We start from the raw sequence: 17,697 nt of genomic DNA on the forward strand, positions 1-17,697 counted from the left end.
TATGGCTGGGTAGCAGTGATCTGGGAGGGCTGGCTGGAGGGATGGCACTGAATCTTTGCTTATCTGTGGCTGAAGGCTGATACTTCTGCTTGTTCAGTAGGAGAAGGGACCACGAAATACTGTCAAAACGTTGCAAGTAGTGTCTCAGATCATGTCTTCCTGGATCATGGGCATAGGATACTGCAGAAGAAAGGTACTGCAGTGAAATAGCTGTACTGCTCACCCCTCTTATAGTATAACCAGAGAAGTGCAAAATCCTCAGTTGAGATGGTTCAAAAGGTTTTCGATGCAGAAGCTGTGACTGCTTAGCCAGCTCCCAGACTGAAAGTTGTTGAAAGTGTTCAAGCTGTGGGAGTGGTAATTTGTACCTGAAACTGCCAGAGCCAGAATGGTCCAACCTATTTCACACTAAATTGGACTCAGGATGTGCAAACAGTTCACTACATATCTGTGAACTATGAGCTGAGCAGTAGTAATGTGATTGCTCACAATTGTGTAATGTAGCTGTAGTCTTTATAAGATTCTTACAGCAAAAATATTACATTTGGTATTCCTATTTATACAGATATATGAGTAAAAGAAAAAAGAGCTACAGCGATTTTCCAACAGAAATACATCTATGCTGTCAAGTCCCAAAACATCATCTGATCTCATTTTTCCTCTCCCTAGTTTCCTCTCTGTCTCTTTTTCTCTCTCCCTCCTTTCCCATACATGCATGGGAAATGATTATAATGAAAATTATTCCAGGAGTGGATCTTGCTTCTGATGAGGTGAATAAAACCCTGCTTCAGGGAACAAAAACTCCAATAGATATCCCCAGTAAGCAATTTAACTCAAATATTCTCACTCTTTCCCTTTCTCTGTAAACCTGTTTCAGTCTGACCGAACACTTCAATGCTAATTCTGAATGTTCTTAACATCTGATGGATGGTACTCAACAACCAACACCATTTGCTGGCATCACTGTTCAAGAGTTTCTTTTTCCTATAGCAAAAAAAAACCAAAACAAAAACTCTTAGAAGATTTTAAAAAGTTATCTAACATTTGCTTAAACAAATCTGTACGTTAATTAAATAAAACTGCACCTGGGACTTGGTAGATGCTCAGTGACCATGTAATAGTCCAAGCTTAAGAGGGTGTAAGTTCTCAATATCTTTTATCAGCAAGAAAACTCCTTGGTGTTCAAATTGCTTTGCGACACTCAGGCAAAATGCCAGCCATGCTAAAGTGAAGTCCTACAATGCTTTAGAAATGAATTTTGGAAATAATGGTAGTAATAATAAATCTTTTCTCAGAAACAAAAACCTTGCTCGTTACTTTGTATGTCTTGCTGAGAAGTTGCTTTATCAAGGCTTGATGAAATCAGCTAATGGTGTGCTGTCAACGCTGTGATTTTACTTCAGAAGTGGTTTATACTGACTTTTTAAAAATCTGCAATGAACTGGCTTAATCTAAACTGAGAGCAAATGCTCTTAATTTAAATAACACCATCTACAGATGATTGTGCTGTGCTGAAAGATAGGCTGTGAAGTTGATTTAGTTTAATTGGTACAGGCAGTCCTTTCAGAGGCCTCGTTTTAGGAGACAGTGATATGCATTTCTTTCGAACTGTGGTGCACCCTCAACTTCCATTCCCCAGGACTCATTTGCTACATTGATCTGGCTGGCGGAGCGACTTTCTCAGCTCATCTTCTGCTCTCCAGCTGCTAATCCTTTTGGATTTGTCTGTGATTTAGAATGCAAAACACTGTCGTGGTACCCAAGACAAATACGCTGTTTAGGTGAAGGAGGTGGTTCTGCCCCAGCAGCACACAGCTTCAAGTAGCATTGTTCACCCAGCTGAGAAGCAGCTCTAACGGGATAGAAAGCAGTGCACGCATGTTGTGGGCCCTGCTCACATCTGACAAATATGGTATTTTGTATTCACCTGTGTTGCAAAATGCCCCATTACAAGTAGATGCACAACCATACAACTTAACCTTAGCTGGTGCTTGGAGTTTTTTATTTACTATTAAAAAGCATAATGAATAGGATGTTACACTGCCTGCAGTGTGTAGCAGTGTTTAATGCCCTGAGATTCCTGTTAAATATTAATTTAACAGCAGGCTCCAAATCTGTACTCCAGGTAAAAACTTGTCCGTTTGGAATTACAGCTTTAATTGACTCTTGTTTCAAGTCATTCAGAGGTGGTAGATTTTTCTCTTTCCTGCAGCAGCAACAGTGAAGCTCTGGCTGGTAATACAGATAGAGGATATTTCTACATGACTCTAAAAGTCGTCTCCAAGGCTCTTCAAGGCTGTTCTATGGGAATGTCCTTGTTACTGGTGATGACAAAATGATATATATCTTGTCTTAAAATGTAGAGGAACACAGAATCATAGAATCGCTTGAGTTGGAAGAGACCCTTAAATGTCACCTAGTCCAACCCCCTTGCAGTGAACAGGAACACCTACAGTTACATCAGGGTGCTCAGTGCCCTGTCCAGCCTGACCTTGAATGTCTCTAGGGATGGGACAGCCACCACCTCTCTGGGTAAATCGTGTGACAGTGTCTCAGCACCTTCTTGTAAAAAACTTCTTTTTATATCCAGTCTAAATATCCCCTCTTTCAGTTTGAAACCATTAGAAATGAAGCCAAGCCATGGATGTATTTGAAACATACCTACCACCTGCTCAGAACTCACTCTGCCTCACACTCTGCCAGGCTGAGAACTGTATGGAAAGCCTTTATGAACTCATGTGAAATTATTAATAGCAAAATCTACATGGATGGAAATGGACGATTGTGATTTTCTCATATTGGTCAATTTGTTAATGAGGAGACCTCCTTTTATCTTTTCAGACTTCTGAGAGGGTTTCTTTGCCCATTTCTTTGCATTTCTTTCTCCCCCGCCTTCAACTCCCTCCTTGGTAGTGTTGGCACTACAGCATCATAACTAAACCAGTTGTGCTGAAACCACATGAGCCAGATGAAATGCACATTTGTTTACTATCCCAGTCTGCCTGTAGACTGCAGCTAGCAGCTGCAGTTCTGTGCTCAGCCAGCAATAAAACACCTTTCATTGTATCTGTGAGAGTTAAAAATGCCTATTAATACAGGTGGATAAGGCTTCTGATGCTCTGGATTCCTCCTCATCTTATAAATACAATAAGTTGCCACATATTTCATGCCCATAATTTGCAGTAGACATCTGAGAGGATGGAAAGAATTGGAAGAGTGCTTAGTGAAAGGTGATTTGTGCTTTTTCCCTTTGACCTAACTTTCCTTCATTGCTCACTTGGGTGGCGTTTATCAGCTAATAGTCTTCTTACTCTTATCAGCTACATTATCAGTTATGCCCAGTGCATGCCCAGAACTGTTTGTACAGCAGCACCTACAGTGTCTGTCACAACCGGGCTCCCCTAACAACAGGAGTTTTCACTCACTTTGCAGATTTTCTTTAGGAGATCCTAACTTTCACTGTGCAGTTGCATGTGCTGTTACTCCAGGAACAGAAGAACTCCAAGGTCAATTTCTATGGTACAGTTTCTAGTCAAGCACTGTAAGTTACAAAACCAAAGCCAAAACTTTTGTGGGCAGGTGGTAACAAAATTACAATGTCAGGAAAATAATAGTGCTGCTAATAAGGATTCAATTGACACATAGTGACAGAAAATATCACATCCTCTGGGAGCTGTAGTGATGCAAAAACAGTAATCAAATATTCAGTGTTTTGTATTTTAATGAGGGTTTTTATGTACTTCTACTTTGAAAACATGAATATATATGAACAGGATTTGGGATGTTTATGTTTTGTACTACAGGCTTAACTCAGCCATGTTCTGAATAGCCATAGCTGTTCTTTGTGGAATACTCTCCGAAAGAGAAGTGGAGGACTCAGTATAGAAAGTACAAAATTTTTTACTGGTTGAATAATTAAAGAAAATATGATCTGAGCACTATATAAGTGTTAATTTTAATGATTTCCATCTGATTAGGAAAGGTTTAAATATCCTGCAGTGGAGTGGCGCTTTTTGCATCATCATTTTAAAAATGAATGGTTTTCTTCCTGTTGGGAAAGGCAGATTCAGTGTTAACTAATGAAAACACAATTGCTACAGGCACGATCCGTCCTTACAAAAAGGATATGAAGAAGGGAGTGGATGTTTAGGTGCCTGGAAAATGGAGTAGATGCACGCACTTCATTCTACGTAGCCCACCTGTGACTCTGCCCTTCATGCAATGCATGCTGGATGCTTTACAGCAGCACCACCTTACCTCATGGAAATGAGGATAACAGGGAGCATCACTTTCCAGAGCTGAAATTCTCTACAGCCTTTTTTTGCTGCAGAGGAGACCGTGCTTGTTGCAGACACTTTCTGTTTTCCTTTTATGTATGTATATTTGGCATCCCTGAGGTTTTGTTTTTCTTATTTTGGTATAAATGAAAGCATGACAAATTTTGAGGATGCCCCTGGGAGCAACATTCATCCCCTCTTGATGTGCTGCTCGAGACCTTATTAACCATGAGGAGTTACTGCAGAAGCCACCTGTTGCTTGTGGAAACACAGTTGGCACATTTCATTGCATTGGTTTTTAAATCAAAGAATTGAACGTGGGTGAGAATACCAAGAGGCAGAACCACCTCATGCTTTTTGAGATTCGGTTGTGCCCCTGGCAACCACTGCATGCTGAGACAGGGGCTGGCACAGCCCGTTTCTTCATTTCTAATGGCGGAACTCCGTTTAAAAAGAGCAGGGCAAAATATTATGCTTTCCTATGTCAATAGAAAACACTATTATTGTGTTCAAAGTGCCTGGTATTAATTCTCTCCTGGGCACTGACATTTGAAAAGAAGCAGTAAGTTTTCTTGTTCCCCTTCAAATCGTGTCTTGCAGATCATTTCTGTATCCTTTAACTGAGATGCAAATGCAGTGTGATAGATATGTGGAGTTGACCAAGAGGAACACATTAAACAGCCTTAATGAAATTTGGACAGGTTGCTCAGGCGTACTTGTTTCGTCTAATTTTTTATTTGTGACTCTTCTTTACCATAATAAGCATGCTCCACTGTTCTTATTCTCACATATACTATCATCTCACATATTCATATCTTATTCTATGGAGATCTTCCCTCTTACAATGGATGGATTAGTCCTTCAAGTGATTGGATGTGTCCTCCAAAGGCTCTTTCTTGTACGGTGAGCAAAGAGAAGAGGAGAAAACAATCTGGAAGCAGAAGCATGTTGAAAGTGGAAGCAGAAGAGTTTACATAAAAGAAGCTTATTTGAGGAAAATATCTGTTCTCAGAAAGAAAGGTGACCAAGTTGAAGATGAACCTGTGCTGTATTGTGTCAGCTGTTTTTCAGAAGAGATACTGACAGCTTTTTTTGCAGGCCGAATTCCTTTCCTGATCCAGGTTCAACATATTTCTCTAAATGCTGGGCAAAGTGCAAGTTGTATGCAAGCAGAGGGACGCCGATACCTCTTTCTGGCTGTGAACGTGCAGAAATGCACATTTACTGTGTGTAATATTTTTACAGTAGTCCAAAGCTGTAGTATGGAAAACAATAGATTTCATAGTCCTGAGGAAAATGGTAAAGATTACTGATTTTAATGAGTTCTCGCAGGAGAGGCTACAGGCTTGGATTCTGGTATTTTTTCACGTATTCTATCTAGAGAACAGGGGGAACTTAGGAAAAAGAACTTGTTTTGCTGCCACTGTGAAAAGCAGCAGAATGGTGAGGAACACATCCTTTCCATCCATCCTTCTGCATGGCACCTTCTGGGCAGCTGCCCGCCTAGCCTTTGGGGGGCCCTAGTGTGCTAAAATGGGCAGAAGGGTCATTCCAGCTCTCCTGACAGTTGCTGGGGCTTTTTCTGTTGGTGATAGTGAGAACTGTATCAGGCCCAGAGGCTCTATTTATCTAGTTTTTTTTCCTACTACACACAAATTTTTCTAGTGGCTGAAAATATGTATGGGCTTTTCTGCAAAATACAGTCAGTGTAGGGATCCGACTCTGGCAGGAGGTGATGTGGCTGTGGTAATACTGACTATATACAGCTGTATTTGTTCTCAGGTCATTTTGTGGCTTGGAGAAGAACTTCAGGACTGAACACCTTTTTCTCTTTGTCTAAAATAGGTTGAATGGTTGCAACTCTCTCATAGGATGTCACACTGTAAGTCTGCACTTTCAGCAAGCTCAGGTGCAGCCAGCAAGGTATGTGTCAACAAGAAGCTCAGCACAGACTGCAAAACTAGGACAAGCTCTCCGAGTCCCAGCAGCTCTTCTCTTACAGAATCCCAGAATGGCCCAGTTTGGAAGGGACCTCAAGGATCACGAATTTCCAACACCCCCATCACAGGCAGGGCCACCAACTTCCACATTTAATACTAGACCAGGCTGCCCAGGGCCCCATCCAGCCTGGCCTTGTTAGTGCTTCTTAGGCTAACTGGCTTCAAACCAAGCTGCCTGGATGTTTTATTGCTCTGAAATCTTGCCAGTGCTGTCAAAATGGAATAAATCAGCCTGGAGGTGGTGATGCCTGTTAGGTGGAGGGATATGGGTCTGCACCTGGAATACTGGAAGGGTATAAAAATAGATCATTTCCATATATCTCTTTGAATTCAGCACTGAGGCTGCACTGTCTTCTGGCGTGGTGGCCTGCTCTGCCTCTTGTTTCCAGGGGCTGGTCTGGGCAAAGACCTTTCTGACTTGGATCTTCCATGCTGGACAACTCTCTCAGACACATGGTCTGATTTTTGAGTGGTCTTGTGTGGAGCCAGGACCTTAAAGGTCCCTTCCAGCTTGGGATATTCTATAATTCTATGATTCTGTGCTCTTGTTCACTGCTTCCAACTGGGACATGCACAAGGTGCTCTCCTTATTCTTTCTTTCAAAGAACTTTCCAGAAAAAAATTAGGCTATATTGACTGTAGTTTCCAGCTATTTGGTTGGGACAGATATGGTAAAATATTTGGATCCTGTACCCAAAATAGTGGGTCTTATTTGAAGATGCTTTTTTTTTTTTTCTTCCTCCAAAAAGTCCTTAAGTCCTTGTTTCTGATGAATCTGCTTGCCTGGAATCTTTCCTAGAGTCTTGTTGTCCATTTTGTTGTAATTAGCTGTCAGCACGAGCTGTTGACCTAGCATTTGCAATAATAAGGGATCTGATGGTTAACTGGAGTTGTAACATGAACAACCCTTGTAGGCTAGATAAGCCTGTGAGACTAGTTGTTATCCTACATTCCATGAGCTGAGCTTTAGCTTTAGTCACTTTCTGCAATAAGGCTCCAAAGCCAGAGTCAACAACTTAAAGTATATTCAATTAATGACTTGTCAGATATAAAGATAGCCCCATTATTCTTGACCAAAGGCCTGTCAAGCTCAGTATCCTGTCTCTGACAGGAGCAGCTGATAATTAGGGAAAGGGTGTAACAGCAAAGAAAGTACTGAGAGACATTTCCTCGGTGTGCTGTCCCACCCCAAAGTAGTTTATGGCTTAAAAATGTTCTGATCTTTGTGTTTGATAGCTCTCTGTAGACTTTTCTTCTGTTGACTTGTCAAATTCTACTCGTGTTTTTAATGAGTGCAGCATTTTGTGGCAATGAGTCTGGCAATGGAATGGTCATCCTGGGAGGAAGACCCCACTTCTGTCTGTTTCAAAGCTCTGTCTGGAATTTTCATGTGGTGCCCCATCGTTCTTGTATTTTGGGGTAGCCCTTCAGGGACTTTGAGGAACTCCAATGAGAACATACATGGATTGAGTTTTCGTGTGTGATTTGATGCTCAGTATTATGGTTCGTACTTTCTGGCTGTTTATATTCCAATTGCTTTTGCTTTATGTTTATTTCATCCTTATTTTGTTAATTTAATCAGTTTGAGAAAATTATTTGGTCTAATTAAGGTAGAATTAATCCAGAGACAGCGATAATTTGAGAGCCAGGATTTGAAGGTAGTTTATTAAATCTATGTGTCTTCAAATCCTTTGGATTCAATTTGCGTAGCTTTCATGCTGATGGATGCTGTATTAAATTATTTAAATAGATGAATTAAATCTGGAGCAAACAGAGGCTAATGCGTTTCACCCTCAAATAACAGGCTCCTGTAGCCAGAGAGCTTTTCTAGAAGAGCTAAGGAGGCCATCGGGCATTATATGCAAAAGAGGTGGCAAAGGCCACAGGAAAACCCCTTTGAATTCTCCTCTTGAAATAGTTTGCCAATTTGTGGTCAGATTAGCAAAGCAAAGCCAAGAAGGCAGTTACTGACTGCGTAAGATGGAATAGCAAGAGAAAGCTCGGACTGCAGTTGAAGAAACCTTCTGATCAGTGGTGCCCTGGCCGAGAGCTTGCACAGTGCCTGTTAGATGGGCAGCGGAGATTTTCGGTCTCTCGTTAGTCCTTCTCACCGAGTTAGGGAGGCTGGAAGAAATCAGGGGTGGAAAATTGCTCTTTAGTACCCGGGGACGCTAGATGGGGCTATTTGCTCACTTTGCAACGCCTTGTATCTCGTGCTGCTTCAGGTAGCGGTGATGCTACTGAGGCATGAAGGAGAGGAGCGCACTGTGAGCTGCTGTGGGAGCTGTTATTGCTATTTCTTGCCCTTTCGTTCTCCATCTCAATCAGGACCCGCCTGCGCAGCTCGGGACGTGCAGAGCTCTCACAGCTCAGCATCGTGAGGGAGAGGATGACCATTGCTCTTCCTCTGAAGCTGAAGGAAGAGGGGATGAATGTTGCCTGTAGAACAAAGCAGCAGAGACCAAGGCGTTTCTTCTGCGTACCTGGTGAAAGCTCTTTTGCCAGTGTCACTGATCTGAGTGACCCAAAGCTACTATACGTACTCCTTGCCTTTCCACACGTTTGAACCTCAACAAGTGGATGTTGTGCAAAGGAGAATCCTTCCCTGTCCCCAGGGTCTTGGCTGCCTATGGTGCTTGATCCAATGTGAAGCCAGGCTGCTGAGAAGGCTCATGGGGATGGTCCTTGTGGAGATGCAGGGTTAGGGTAGGGTTTGGGATATCCCAGAGCAGAGCACATGCACCAGCACAGGAGATCCACATGGTAGTGATACCCAGGACAGATTTCAAAGGTGACCACGGGATGCAAGGTAGATCTGACAAGTGCTGGCACTGTGGGCAGCCAGTGAAGCATAATTTAACGCTGCTGTGCGTGTGTTGTGCATGGTCAGGTTGCAGAAAGGCCTCTAAAAATGAGAAAGCCTGGATTTCTCTTGTTAGTTTGAGGAGCATAAAGTGAACCAAAAGCTGTGTTGCTGCCAGTCTCCAACAGAATGTAAAGGACAGGCCACAACTCTTAGCAACCATGCGACGTATCTATTGAAATAACTGTTTTGGGTCAAATATCTACATTCAGTGAATGAGAGAGCTCTGTTGATTTCATTATGATGAGGATTATTATTTTATGTATGTGTTTGCTTGTTTAAATGCCTGCAGTGCAATATTGTGGAAATCTGACAGGAATAGAACCAAATATTTAACTTAATATCTTGTATGAGAAATTAAGCTAGCACAAATGTTGTCTGCTAATATACGGGCTTTAAAAAGTTTAGACTAAAAACACCTATAGCTGCTTTTCAAAAGCAGCAGATGCTATCCTTTCTTGCCCTCCAGGTAGGAGCACTGGCTTCTTTCTACTTTTCTCGAAGATTGCATATTTTAGGTTTTGTATACTGCCTAACAACTCAGCATTTGAATCCCTTTTGTGTAAAATCAACAGTGGATGCGAAGCCCCTGGCTGAGCTAATAGAAATTTTGGCATTTCTCTTCTCTTGGGATCAAAAAGCTGCTCAGGCTAGATGATTTTCTTAGTTTAGTTTCCAACTCTCTTATTGTTTGCTTGTCTGTTTTTGCTTTGAGAGCAGGTGTTTAGATGAAAACAGAGGGTGGTGAGGTTTGAGTGACTCTTTTGAAGAGGATTTGTGATGGGAGACATTAATTGATATGAACATGTGCCGAGTTAAGCAACTACCATTATTAAATTAGAATCCATATCCTTTTTTGTATAAGGGCTTATATTTCTCAAATGGATGGATTTCTGAAGCTTATTTGATTTGAATTTTTTTTTTTTTTTAAAGTGGAAATAGAGTTTTCTCTTCAGCAAACTGCAGCCTCCAATCCCTGATCTTGGGCTTGCCTACATTTGGAAATGTACCAGAATAGCTATTCCAGCATAAGCTCCCAGGAGGATATTTTAGAACTAGATTAAATTAAATTGGAATCAAGAACTCTTATTTTGGAATAAGAGTGCCCACTTTGGGATTTATATTGAAATAAACCATCTCGGAATAACTGTAGCTATTTTGGTAAATTTCCAAGTGCAGACAGGAGCTTAGCAATGTTCTGAAATAATTATATTAAAATCACAGTGATGTGATAGCTAATGGGGAAAAATGTCAGTACTGAGGTAGAACAAATTGGAATGAGTGTGTCTGATGGTGTCATACAATTGTTCTGTGTGTCGGGTTTGGTTTTTTTTTTTGTTGAAAAAGAGTCATATCCCTGGGGCTGTGCGTGCAGGTTGTTATTGCTGTTGTATTAGCAACCCCACTGTGCTGGGGGACAGTCCTACAGACACAGGTCCACCACTGAGGAATTTAGCAATTAAAGACGAATCCAATTGCTTTGTAATGATGTAGGTGTCAGCAATTTTGATTTGAAGATAAAATATAGATTCACAACTCCTTGTTTATGCCATTACTTATTCAGACAAAACTGCTGCTTATGATTTTTTTTCCTCGAAGGAGAGTAGAACAGGATGGTTAAAAGAAGATAGGAATTATGAAACTCACAAATTTGTTCTGTGTTTGTATCTATCGTGCCTCCCCTCTCTGCTTGGTTTAATATAGATAGCACATGAGTCATTATTTACAGTGGAAAATATAATGTGCTTCATCACAACCCTTGGCAAGGAATTAATATAGATGCGAAATGAGTATGTCACCAGTATTTACATATACATAATATGTACAGGGAGATAGCTTAAAATAATTATTTCTAATTCAATAAGGAATGCTCCCGGTGGAGTAAGTTTTGCTATGTGTTTGAGTGTGCTCTTCCTCTCCTACCCAGGAGCTTTCATTTGTGCCTTGACTCCTGATGAGTGGAGGTGGCGGGGCTTTCTCCACACAAAGGGAAGGTCACACTCTGTATTTACCAGCATTCCTCCTCACTTTAATCTTCCGCATACTTTCAACTTTATTTTGGTCCCATCTTGAGGATCTAAAAAAAGATGTAGGAATTCAGTGGCACAATTTCAAGGTTATCCCACAGGCCAGCAAATCCATAATGTAATATTTTTCCCCGTTATGGTACATCATAACAAAAAAAAAAGTTGATAAAATACGAAATGGAAAGGCAAGTTCTACTTATCAAATTATCGAATCTAGCATCGAATTCGTGCCTGATCATAATGTCAGCTAATCCTTTGTAGCAATAAATATCTATTACCTTTATCACATTGAATTTGTTTCCCCTTCACTTAATCCAATTACCTTTTATATGACTGGGAAGTAATTCCAAGTGGTCGCAACACAGTTTTCTTTTAATGGATGTTACTTCACTATTCTCTTCTGGATCTTTTGTCAAGAACTGCATTAATTAAAAGGTTTGTATAATTGGTCCAGGTTTATCCTTCAGTACCAGATAATTGGCACATTTGATCTTAAAAGTGGAATGCACCAGCTCCAAGGACTGTGCTGGAACTGAAATTCTGTGGGCATGGAAACTTCTTCACAGGTTGCCGTAATGCTGCAGTTTGGGATGTTGGTTGTAGTCACAGAATCACAGAATCACAGAATCACAGAATCACCCGGGTTGGAAGGGACCCCAAGGATCATGTAGTTCCAACCCCCCTGCCTAGCAGGGCCACCAAACATACACATTCAGATCAGACTGATCTGAAGGAGTTCGTTCAAGAAACTGGTTACTGAGATTTATGTCCTCAAATGCTTCCTTGCTTAGGACTACTGTGTGTGGTTAAGTAGAGGTTTAAAATCTGCAATCAGTCATTGGCTCATGGGGAAAGATCCAGACCTGTTGGAGGCTATGGGGCTTTGGCACTGATTTTAGCAGACATGGGTTGCCTGCTGAATTCCTCTCTTTTTATGTTAACCACCGTGGAAATCTGTGAGTCTGACTCATAGGGGTTGATCATAACGAGATCTGGCACATACCCCAAATATCTGTTCTTTTCTGCTCTCCTGATAATCCATTGATCATGCCTCAGTGTGAATAAAAATATTCGGAGTGTTCCAGTTTGCTCTCCTGCTGGCCAAGTGGTTTGTTACTGGGTAGAAAAGCACTTCCAGGGACACCTAATCCTTCACCTAGCTCCACCTACCTGGTACAACGGGGACCCACTGCAGACAGGCTATGAAGCTGCAGTTTATGCTGATACTTTTTACTCAGGACGATGGGTTGCTCTGAAAATAATGCCTCCTATTTATTTCCCTTCACAGGCCATGTTTAAACTTGTAGAGGTATTTAGATGCATCAATATAGGACAAGTGCTTAAAGTACTTAAAGCATCAGCAAGCTAGGGCAATTCAATCTGCACCTTGTCTTCTTAAATTGCCTTACCTCTAGAACATCATGCCACTGCAACTTGAAGTGTCTAAACTGAATGAATGTGTGACTACCTCAGCTTCAGCATCCTTCACCTTAAAACTGCTAAACTGAGCATCTTCAAATGGGAACTTATTTTTCTTCCTCTGGGAGGCTTATGCCACAAACTTACTTCTGTGTTAGGACAATTGACCGTTTTTTCCATTATAGAAATGGAAGATTTTGCTTCAAATATATGGGAAATAGCATTTTCATCTTTTCATATTTTTCATAAACAGAATATTAGATAAGCCACTGCTTGTCTGAGGCAAATGTAGATCATTAATCATTTTGAAACATTTCAAATATCAATGTGTAAAATGAAAGTTGTGTTCAACTGACTTTTGTCACCCTTTTACCCTCTCAAAGCCCTGGGTGAGGGAATAAGTGTAGCTTCGAATGGAAATTCTAGTAGAATGCAGTTTTAAATTCAGCATTCATTGAGGTTATTGCATCCTTTCTGCAGTAAGGCCCAAAGGACAGGTGCTTTTTCTGTGATTCCCTGGCTGTAGGCAGATCACCAGGTGCTTTCCTAGAGATTAGAAATACGTTCTTCCGTGATACTGGCCTGGTGCATCTTCCTTGTTTCTGTCTTCCTTGAGGGCAAAAACCAGATACCTTGTTCTGAGGATATCTGACAGTGACTATTCCATGTCTGGCAGTCACTACAATCTAATTTTGCTGGACTTAATTACCATAATTTATTCCCTGTAGGTGGTTTCCAAAAATAGAAGTAGGTATGATCCCTGGCCTACGGGGCTCACACAAAAGTCAGAATTAAAAAGACTTACAGATAGGGGAGAAAAAGTAAGAGGACAATAGCTATGGAAGCACACGGAGAGATAGACATAAATACTGCTAAAATGGCGTGACTTAATAAACAAGTGCATTAAAGGGAAAAAATATAATTCAACTAGAATATAGAGATACGTGAGTAGTTTTCAGAACAATACATGGAATGGCAGCACCTTAATAGTATAAATCCTTACTTTTCTCTGGTGCTATACGTGTGATCCAGTGAGTAACTCTGTCCCTCCTTAGTTACCCCACTTCTTTCCTACATCTTCCCACTGCCTCTTCTCATTCCCTGTTCACAGCCCAGATCATATATGGAGACTGTCCTGCTCACTGCAAGCCCTGAAGAAGCCCCAAGTACATCCACCAAGGCCAGAGCTCTGGGCAGTCTCGGTGGGACCAGAGCCACACTTCACCCACTAGTCAATATGCTGGCAGTGCTTGAGATTTCCTATATCAGATAACCCTTCTGCAAGGCAGGGATACAAACCAAACCTTCTTCTTCCTCAGACTTGTCTACATTCCATGTCTGTCTTCATCTCCCCTCTGTGATGTGTGGCCATGCTGCTGTCTCCTTGACAGATGACCAAAAAGCTTGCTTGAGGTTTCCAAAGCGAATTTGTAGTGGAACAGGCTTGAGCATGGCTCTTCTATGATCTCACATGAGTTCTTTAAATAGTGAAATCACCTTCCTTTTCTTCTAAGTTTTCTGCAAAGTAGGTGATAAATAATCCAACAACAGGATAGCGATGCCCTCAAAATACTTGTTCTCAAGTCCCAAAGCTGTCTAGGTTTAGAAACTGATGTTTGCTGGGTCAGTGGCTCTGCTATCATGAGCTAGACATCAACTTGGCATAAATCTTGAGAGGGTGGCTGCTGATGAAGACTCACTAGACTATATCTGGCTGACCCTCTTCCACAATTGCCCCTGTGTGAGAAGGTGCGATGGGGCTGCCTGCCCACTGCTGCCATCTGCAGACCCTCTCTGTCCTTCCTAGCTGTTCTTTTGAGGGATTAAGGGATCCCAGTTGAAGAGGAAAGATGATACTGTGTCAGGAAATAGACCAGCAAATTAGAGAGATGACCCTTGGCGGTGAGTGCCAGGCACACCACAGCAGCACTAGGATGGGAGGACCTTGTCTGCTGTCATCACATTGTAAAATAATTTATTGCTTCAATTCTGAAATCTCTCTGCACCCTTTACTCATATATATTACTCAGCTTGCAAATCTATCTGTGGTTGTCTCATTCCATAAAGCCACACGGGCTTTGCACATGGGAATTTCTGGATAATCTGGAGACAGGAAAAGGGCCAGTTCTGGTTTGGTTCTTGCATTAAATCACTTGATTTATTTAGCACTGTCTCTCACGGATTTCAGGAAGGAGTCTCCAGGCCTCCACATTAAAATGCAGCTCCCAATATTTTTGTTTCTTTGTTGCTTTGTGGCTTCCAGGACAGTGAAAGACACGGCCCAAAGGTATGAGCTGCTGCTCAGCAGCGAGCATACAAATAAGGGCCGGATGGAAACGTGCCACCCTGTAGTTTTCCCTGTGTCCCCCATGCACACTCAGGAATCAGCTGCGACTGCAGCACACTCCCTGCCCTGTGGTGGGTGGACATGGGCCGCCCTGCTCATCTTCCAGTGGGAAAAGGGAGCAGAGGGCACTGCATCCCATGTGCGGCTGCCCCACTGGTGCTGAATGACCGAAAATCAGGCATTCAGCAAAGGAGCTCTTTCCCCGGCAGCTGACTTAGTGTGTGTGTGTGTGTGTGTGTGTGTGTGTGTGTGTGTGTGCGTGGATATCCTGTAGGTGTCTCGGGCTTGTTAATGAAGCCAAGGATGTGAATAGTATTTAGCTGCTCTGGCAATAGCACTGCTGCCCATGCTGTTCACTCATGGCAGTGGCTGGGTGAGAGGGGATGCTGTGGGCGAACAGAGCCTTCATTCCTGCTCTTTGCCTTCCACTTCCATTGGAAGTCAAACAATCAGAGTGTTTCAAGCAGAAGATATTTTTACTGAAGTCTGCCTTTAAGAAAGTGAAACTGTATGATTAAGTAGGCACAATTATGAAATTAAAAATAAAATGGATTTTTGCGCCTAAGTTCCATTGATGACAGTGCTGCTCATTACTCAGCTCAATATTATGTTTTCCTTAATATGGCATATACTTTCTTACAGCTTTTATGTGCAAGGGAGTCTTTATTTATCTTTTAGATACATATTTATCTTGGGGATAAATAGAGAATGAGAATATTTACATTTGTACTTTTGTACTGTCTGTTTGCCATGATAGAAGACTATAAAACAGCTTTCCGGAGAAAGGAAGAGTTTGACCAGAAAACAGCTTTTGAGAAAAAGTAAATAACCAGGAAAAAAGATGCAGTGAGCTGAGACTGCACCAAAAAAAACCCAAAACAAGACAAAAAACCAACAAAAAAACAAAACACACAAAAATCACCGAAGAGACTGATCCGGGTTGGGCAAAGCACAAAGCAACTGATTAACCGACCAGTCCTCTCTTTCAGCTTATTGAATATGACAAGAAATTTAACAGAGAACAAAATCGAGGTGTTTGTAGAACAGCAATGGTGAAACCGTTCAGCAGTTACAACACAACATCTTTATCTCAGATTTCATACGGCTTTTCTAGCGGCGTCCAAAACAGAGCCTAAAAAGAATAAAATAAATATGGAATGGTGCATTGTGATCACAATCCTAGGCTGTTTATATGTATGCTTCAAATTAAGGGTTTGGTGTCATGGAAACAGCTTCATCATTTGGAAAGCTCTGCAGAGTCGTGAGAAGGAAAAGACCGATGAGAGGGCGAGGGAGGGAGGGAGGGGGTGCAGGAGCCGGGTCTCCCAGTGGCACCCCAGCACTGCTTCCAGCAGGGAGCTGCTCCCTTCTGCCCTGCCAGACCTCCTCTGCTTATTGTTTTGTAACCAACTTCAAGTGAAGCTCTGAATAATTCTTATAGGCGTTTGCTCTGCTGAAGGAATGTGTCTATATGCAGAGGCTGTGTACTTTTGTGCATAGATTTCCTCTAAAAAAAGACAGTCTTCATCTACTAAAACTAATAGATCCAGAATTTGTATCTCGATTGTTCTGTTATGCTTGTGTACGTACCAGCATAGTATGCTTTGGATAATCTTAGTGCTAAAAAGACATTTTCTGGTGTTTTGCATCCAAGAAAAGTAGGCATTTACGTGAAGAAATATGAAAATTTACTAGGATGGGAATCTCTTAAATGAATACCGGATTACAATATCTGGTCAGGGATTTAACAACACCGATTGCATTGTCCTTGGTTTGATGCCAACTTATACTCATTTTATGATATAATGTCTCAGATTGTGAAGGACCTCAAAGCCCACTCATTTCTAAACCCCTTCTGTGAGCACGGCTGCCCCGCACCAGCTCAGCTACCCAGGGCCCCATCCAACCTGGCCTCGAGTGCCTGCAGGGATGGGGAATCACAGCTTCTCTGGGCAGCTTGCCAATTCCTCACCACTCTCTCAGTGAAAACCTTTCCCCTGACATCTAATCTAAATCTCTCCTCCTTTACTTTAAAACCATTTCCCCTTGTTCGGTTCTGTGGGCACTGAGATTACTCAGTAAGTTATTACAATAAGCAGTAACACAAGAACTTTAGAGGAAAAAAATGAAAGGCATGTGCTATATTTCTACTGTGGTGCTATCGCACTTGTCACTAAATAACAGAAACAGACCAGTTTACCATTCTCCAAAATGTGAAATATTTAGAAGTATGGTGTATCTGGGTCTAGCAGCCAAGCAGAAGATCATTCAGCAGCTCATCACTAGAAAATATTGACCAAAGGCATTTTTGCTGCAGGTGGAGATGCTTGTGTCAGAAGCTGTCTGGCCTCACTTCACCTGCCAGAGCATGTGGAAGGGTGGAAAAGTGGGGAAAAAAAAAGCAAATGTACTTGTTTAAACAGAGTCACTTTGATTGAAAGCTGTCATTTACTTTCCCTATTGCCACAAGAAATGGTGTTGCTGTGTGCATTGGGACTGGGAAAGCAGAAGTGCTTATGTATTTATTCACATATGCAATTCCCAGTTTCAGAAAGGTGCACAATGAAGGACTAGAAGCACCTGCCCCTACAACCAACCTTGTGAAGAAACACTGCAGCTCTGCCCACCTTGCTGTGCCTCCTGCCTTGGGCTTCCTCATGCCCTCATTTACACAGCCATGGGAAGAGTGCTTTGGAAGCTCTAATTCTGTTGCAGCAAAATCAGTGCATGTGGAAGAGTTCGGTATTGCTGTGAAAGGTGCTCA

The sequence above is a fragment of the Lagopus muta genome, chromosome 1 (genome assembly GCF_023343835.1).
Source record: "Lagopus muta isolate bLagMut1 chromosome 1, bLagMut1 primary, whole genome shotgun sequence".
Classification (NCBI taxonomy): domain Eukaryota; kingdom Metazoa; phylum Chordata; class Aves; order Galliformes; family Phasianidae; genus Lagopus; species Lagopus muta.